At 42.3% G+C, this 6616-nt stretch overlaps 1 long non-coding RNA gene across 3 annotated transcripts in view; it reads right to left on the bottom strand.

Moving 5' to 3' along the window:
- Positions 1–782: 782 nt before the first annotated feature.
- The window catches only part of LOC147581076 (uncharacterized), a 46828-nt gene continuing 40994 nt past the window's right edge, over positions 783–6616 (bottom strand). Inside the window, exons 5-7 of one of the 3 annotated variants that reach the window (XR_015251383.1) lie at positions 4219–4843; positions 1113–1194; positions 783–953 (exon numbers count right to left, since the gene is read on the bottom strand). This is a non-coding gene — a long non-coding RNA (uncharacterized LOC147581076). Of the gene's footprint in view, positions 954–1112; positions 1195–3893; positions 4844–6616 lie in introns of those variants that run through there. The other 2 variants (XR_015251382.1, XR_015251379.1) reach the window with 2 other exon arrangements.

Below are 6616 nucleotides of genomic sequence, written 5' to 3'. Positions count from 1 at the left end.
CCCCCTTCCAAAAAAAAAAAAACAAACAAAACCCTCACAAATATACATTTCCTGCTTTCAAAGAACTTATACCTTCTTAAGAAGATAAGCTTTACAAGATAATCTTAATTAAATGGCATAATGTGTGGTACACATTATAGTAAGATCTTCAGAATTAATGTGCTTACCTTTCATTAACTAAAAACTTTTAAGTGCTTTCTGTGTACCAAAGACTGTATGAGATTTGGGGATTACTGTGCTAAACAGGCCAGTCATGCTCCTGGGCCACCTAAACAGCCACGTAGAGCAATAATGCAAAAGATGTCACAAGCCAGGATAGAAGTAAGTGCAGCACAGATGGTAAGTTTATTTCATAGTATTTAAGAAAAATCCTTGAAAATTTCCAGATACAAAGTTTGGACTTGGGTGGCTCTGTCATTAGGGCATCCAACTCTTGATTTCAGTTCGGGTCACGATCCCAGGATTGTAGGACTGGGCCCTGCGTTGGGCTCTGTGCTGAGCATGGAGCCTGCTTGAGAGTCTCTCATTCTCTCTCTCTCTCCCTCTGCCTCCCCCTTTGCTCGTTCTCTCTCTAAAAAAAACAAAAGATGGGGTGCCTGAGTGGCTTAGTTGGGTAAGTGTCCGACTCTTGATCTCGGCTCAGGTCATGATCTCACAGTTTGTGAGTTCAAGCCCCACATCAGAGAATCTGCTTGAGATTCTCTCTCTGCCCCTCCCCTGCTCTCTCTCTCTCTCTCTGAAAAATAAACATTAAAAAAAAAAAACAACAACAAATGACAAAGTTTGGACCTGTCATCTGTTTATTAAAAGGCTCCAGGGTGTGGCTTTTGCCTCTAGCCACAGTAGTACAGAGTCACTCACATTCATACATACATCCTTCCAGGTAGAGCTGGGCCACTTGCGGTATTTGGAGGCTGCGAGGGCGAGTGACAGCTGTTGGCTGTGCCTTCCCTCTGTAAAGCAGGTAAGCAAGATACACAGTGAAGGTGGTGGTTGCTGGTATTAGCCTGGGAGGAAGGGTTTATAAACAGAAAGTGTTACTTGAAGCCTTCCCACCAGTGGTAGCAAGGCCACTCCACCGTGTTGAGAATTGACTGGTCTTAGAACTGTACCTGGTAGAGTCGACTATCTTTCCATGAGATCCTCAACCAATGGGGATAAAGCTGTGGCCCTCCAGCAAGTCCTGAGAAGATACTGAAGTAGAATGTAATTGCGTAGGCCAGTTCCTCCCCTCTGAGAACCAGCTCCTTCCACACACACCCAGCAGGCTGAGCTTTATTGTTTGTTTCCTTTTTTCAGCCCAGGCACTGGGTGCAAATATGAAACATACTTGCTTGCAAATGCGCCTGAACTTCATAACCTCTTTCCTCTCCTTACTAAGAATGCATGTGTTCTTTCCTTCATCCCCTTTCTGAGATGCCTGTTATGCTTCCTTCTACCCAAGACCAGCATACTCCAAGAACTTACATCTTATCTAATTTTGCTGCTCAAGGCTGTCAGCCATTTTATACATTATTAAAGAATTGTGCAATCCTAAGCAGAGAGGCTGGTGGGAGGAGGGTGAGAAACAGGGATTCTGTTCTAATAGCAGGGTCTGGACTCCCTGGAGGGCTGGAGGCTCTGTAGCGGAGATCATCATTATTGCTACAGCACCTTTCGTTTTAGGACAGCAGTTTTCAGAATGTGGTCAGAGAACCCCTGCAGTCCCCAAGATCCTTCCTTTTCCCACTGTGTGTCTGTATGAGGCCGAATTTCAACTAAAACATATCACAGCAGATTGAATACAGAGGCAGACATGAAACCCAGCTGCCTTCTATCAAGCCAGACATAGGCATCGCTTCTCGGCCTTTTGGCTAAGATCAAGTGAAGCCAGACATAGGCAATTTGCCAAAAAAGAACTGCCCCTCCTCTCAGTGACTTTTATTTTGGAAAGGATAGCTTTATTTTATTTTATTTTATTTTATTTTATTTTATTTTATTTCATTTCATTTCATTTCATTTGTTTTGTTTTGTTTTGTTTTAGAGAGCACTCATGAGTAGGGGAGAGGGGCAGAGGAGAGAGAGAATATTAAGCATGGAGCCCTACATAGGACTCCATAACATGATGCTGAAATCATGACCTGAGTCGAAATTAAGAGTTGGATGCTCAACTGACTGAGCCACCCAGGTGCCCCAAAGATAGTTATGTTGTAAATGAAAATGTTATTTATCCTAACACGTAATGTGGGTTTTTTTGTTAAACAAGTTAATAAATATTTAAAAGTTTTGTTTCAATTTTAATACAATAAATATTGATACAACCCATGAGAGCTTCTGGGAGCCCTCAACAATTTTTAAAACTATAAAGGGGCTCTGAGATTTAAAAGTTTGAGAACTGCTCCTTTTGGGCTACTCTTGGCCCCATTTGTCCTCCCTCTTGCTCTTCCTGAGGGACCTCACCAAGCCCCACTGCTTCAGCTACCACCTCTGAGCTGGCGCGCGCTGTGGACAACACATCAGCTTCCGTGTGCTGCTCTGCGACCACCTGGAGGTAAGGGAAATAAGATCCCCTCTGAGAGCTGACCTGGATAAATCCACCACAGCAGATGTGATCAACCCTTCACTCATCCCACAAATATTTATTGAACACCTACTCTGTGCCATGTACTACTTAGACATTGGGGTTATAGCAGCAAGCAAAACAGAAAATCCCTGAACGTTTTCCTGGGGTACATGAGGAGAGTATAAGAGTATAATGAGAAAGAATGCCATATGTAGAAGTAATACTAGAAATTACCTGTTAAGAGCTTGACCTTATGAAGTATTTGCGATAACCCCAAATTCCAGACTCTTTCCCTCTCAGGGTTCCCAGAGTGATAATCAGACAACAGACAATGATGAGGCAACATAAAGTGACAAAGGGTATGTTGGGGGTGCATATATGTGTTTTCGTCTCTCCCATAAATTATGTTTCCCAGTGGCCATTCTGCTAGTAGGGCTCTGGGAAGTAGGTGTTGACAAATTTCATTTTGGGAAGGAGGGAGATGATGCAAGAAAAGTTCCTGCCAGCCATGAGAGCTGGGAGCCAGGAGAGCAGCCCTTCTGACTGGCAGCTCAGGGACAAGACCAGACTAGCACTCTTGAGGCACAGGCTGGTGATATCCAAAGAGCAAGGCTCTGGAAGCATGAGGTCACCTAAGCACCGCCCTCCAGACACCTACTTAAGGAGAAAAAGAAAAAAGGAGAGAAACAGCTCTTACTGGGAGTTATTACCTGGAAGGAGACTATGTTAAATTAGAAAAGTAAAATACTTTAATTGGTGATTTTAAAGTTCCATCTCCAACATTTTCTTTGCACCTCTGAGATATAGTGTGATAAGATTTCAATCCGGGCTGCATTAATTTATTGTTGCTGGGCTTGTGTGCGAAACCCTGAGGCAGGGAGCTCTGGCAAGGATGACCCTTACTTCTCTTTAACCCTAAACCCAAATATTACTACCAAATTGGTCACATGGAAGACAGGAAGTTGAAGAGATACCAGAGGAAAAGAGAACAGGATGGACAGGTCTTTTCCCTAGAAGGAATTGGTTCCCACCTTCTTTGCCACTTAGGCCACCTGGAAAGGAAAAACACAGAGATCCGCCACTGTGCACTTACAACACGCACTGTATACCAGAAAGTGAGGGCTGAGGAGGAAAACAATGGGAGGGGAGGGGTCTTCTTCCATCTTGGAAAACTTCTGGCCCTCTGACAAGATAAGAAAGAGAGCCCCAATCTCATGCGGCAATGACTGTCCAGAAATGACCCATCAGTGTAGCCGGGGTACAGGGGTGCAAGAGCACCTAGCTCTGGGGGTCCTAAACAGACCAGGTTCGGCCAGTCACTGCTGACAAAATCCAAAGGCAGAGAAATGAGTGGTGGTGAAACAAGACAGGAATTTATTTCAGTGAGGCCAACACACTGAGAAGACAGGGGACTCATGCATCTCAAAGACTGTCTCCAAAGTGCTGAAAATACTCCCAGGTTTATATGAGGAAAATGTGGGAAAAAAGTCAGTGGGTACATGCATGGGTGGGCAGTAAAGGTCTGGTTGATCACTGTCACGGGCCAAGTCTTGCTGGCTCAGGGTGGTCCTTGTTGCTTGAGGGGATAGTTTCAGTTCCCATTAGAAAATGCTTTGCCTGCAGGGTCTTTTGCCAGAGTTAAGAGTCAAGCTGGAAAGAAGAACTTAATCACTTACCAAGTACAGATGGAGGTCAAAATGGAGGTAGTTGGTCTCTTTCGCTTTGCTGAACTCCCTTACCCTCCTCAGTCAGAACCTGATTTGGTTAGTGTAGGTAATCTCTCTTACAGCTTGCAGTTCTGTGGCCTTTCCTTCCCTGAGATATTAGGCAGATCGCTTGTCCAGAGGACCATACCTATAGTAATTATTCAGTCATTCAGCTAATATTTGAGCTTGAGGCCTTTGCTCACTTATGAGTCCTGAAATCACTTCTGTGACCCAGTCTTCTGAGGTGGGAGTGATATGCCGTGAAATGGATCCGGCCACAGGAGGAGAGCTGATTGAAAAGTCAGTAGGTAGAAGACAACAGGAGAAAGACCAACATTCAAAAGCCTAAAGTGGCTGACGTTCCTAGTTGAGAGATAGGGACTATCTTGTGTGCACAAAACGGGTAGCAGTGATGAGCACTTCCTTCGTTGTGTGTGATTTGTCCTTGATTATTTGTGGTGCTGACGTAGTCTTGTTCCGTGGATAGATTATGCCTTTTTAAAAATTTTGTTTTAAAAAACTGATTGGCAGTGTGGATGTTCCCAAACTCTTCCTGGCAATTTGAATCACCTTCTTTCAACTTTCTTTGAGGTACCTACGTAAAACAAGCCAGATATCAGAGCCGTTAAAAGACAAACTGAGGCATATCACAATTTTTCAGAGTTTATTTGAGCAAATATCAGTGGGATTAAGGCAGTGCCAAATCAGAAGTGGTTAGGAGCAGAAGTTACGAAGACTTACAAAGGAAAGGTGGAAACAAAGCAAGGAAATCATGTGATTAGCTGTAGCTTAAGCATTTGTCTTATTCACAAAGACTCATTGGCTGTTTGTGATTGGTTGTCCTCAAGTTTGATTTCTAAGCCTTGAGATATTTATGGGTTTACTTAGGCCTAAAAGACATTAGAACCACCTAGGTCTAATAGTCTCCTTGTTTAATTTAACACAGCATAGACCAATGGTTGTCTATGTTGTCAACTGTAGCACAGATTTGGCATAAACCAGAGTGGATAAACCAGAGTGGATAAGCCAACTCTGTGCTAGAGTTAATTGTATAGACGACCATTGGTCTACACGGAGTTAAATTAAATCACAGATCTACCATAGTTTCAAACCACTTTCTTCCAGCCTTTTGTTAATGTGTGTTCAGGGAATATTAACCTAAATAAAATGTAATTAGTATGAAAAATCTGTTCTCTGAAGTTATATAAGATTATACCTCATTTTTAGATCATTTATGAGGCAGGTGATAAATAGAAGGGCCCTGATGTTAGACTAGCTAAGTGAAGTCCCAGCAATTGAATTTACTAGCTCTGTGACTTCTGAAGTTATTTGACCCCTCTCTGCTTCATTTTTCTTATATGCAAAATGGAAGTAATAATAAATAGCTTCTTATCCAGAGTTGAGAGGAAGTAAATGAGCCAGTTACTGTCCAATATATAATAAATGACACGTAATAAATGTCAGTTTCATCATTATTAGTTTTTAAGTTTTTTTCCTGTTCTCTTCCATTTGTACGGTTAAAGCCATTTTCTTCTTTTTTTTCTCCTAAAGTACCCATTCTGATTGCAGAACTAATATGTATTAGTAAAAGATTCAGAGAACACATAAAAAGATAAAAAGGAAATAGAAATGACCCATTAATCCCAGGTCCAAGAGATATAACCATCTTGAAAATGACTCAAGAAATCTATTTACTAGCATTTCCAAGAAATGTCTGAAATTTCCATTTCAGATCTTCCTCCACTTACAATGGTGTTATGTCCCAATAAACCCTCATATATTGGAAATATTGTAAGTTGAAAACACTTTGAACACACTAACCTGCCACACATCATAGCTTAGTCTAGCCTCTAATTGGGCAAAATTATCAAACATAGAGACTTTTATCCAAAATGTTGAGTATCTGTGTAATTTATTGAATACTGTTCTGAAAGTTAAAACAGAACGATTGTGTGGGTACAGAGGGTTTTAAGTATGTTGATTGCTCACTCTCGTGATCGTGTGGCTGGTTGGAGCCGTGATTGCCTCTGCTCGCCATCTTGAGAGAGGATCATACCATGTATCGCTGACCCAGGAAAAGACCCAAATTTAAAATTGAAAGTATAGATTCTACTGGATGAGTATAGCTTTCACACCAGCGTCAAATTGAAAATTTTAAGTTGAGAGGCGCTTGGGTGGCTTAGTTGGTTGAGTGTCCGCCTTCGGCTCACGTCATGATCTCAGTTTGTGGGTTCAAGCCCCATGTTGGGCTCTGTGCTGACAGCTCCGAACCTGGAACCTGCTTCAGATTCTGTGTCTCCCTCTCTCTCTGACCCTTCTCTGCTCACACTCTGTCTCTGTCTCTCTCTCTCTCTCAAAAATAAACATT

The sequence above is a fragment of the Puma concolor genome, chromosome B2, assembly GCF_028749965.1.
Source record: "Puma concolor isolate L17-30 chromosome B2, mPumCon1.1.hap2, whole genome shotgun sequence".
Classification (NCBI taxonomy): domain Eukaryota; kingdom Metazoa; phylum Chordata; class Mammalia; order Carnivora; family Felidae; genus Puma; species Puma concolor.
The sequence above is the reverse complement of the archived record's forward strand: the minus strand, read 5'-3'. Positions and strand labels throughout refer to the sequence as shown.